The following is a 476-nucleotide window of genomic DNA, read 5'->3' as shown; positions in this document are numbered from 1 at the left end:
TCTGGGCAGATATCAGTACCATATAAAGCTCTTAAATAAAAATATCTGGGGGTGTAAAATGAAGGTAAACTTGATTAAAAAAAGAATCAATTTCCCAGAGGCATCTCTGCTACTCCTCAGATTTCTCCCTGCACCTTACCCACTATTCCATCTCAAGGCAACGTGACATCCTGAATAAACATAGATCCTGAAGTCAATCAAATGCAGATTCAAGTCCCACTTACTAGCTGTCTGTTCTTGTGTGAACTACTAACCTTTTTGGACCTGAATTTACTCATCAGTAAAATAAAAAGAGTTGTATTTCAGGGAGGGCTGCGTGAAGATTAAATGAGGTAATTTATGAGCATGACTGGTATACAGCAGGCATTTCAGAAGATGGTAAAAAGTTATTCAATCAATATTTCTTCACTTCCATGTAATGTAGAATTGTGATATGTCCTTTTCACTATCAATACATATCTAAATGCCATTCTTCT

The sequence above is a fragment of the Pteropus vampyrus genome, unplaced genomic scaffold (assembly GCF_000151845.1).
Source record: "Pteropus vampyrus isolate Shadow unplaced genomic scaffold, Pvam_2.0 Scaffold165, whole genome shotgun sequence".
NCBI lineage: Eukaryota > Metazoa > Chordata > Mammalia > Chiroptera > Pteropodidae > Pteropus > Pteropus vampyrus.
Note: the sequence above shows the minus strand (reverse complement) of the source record.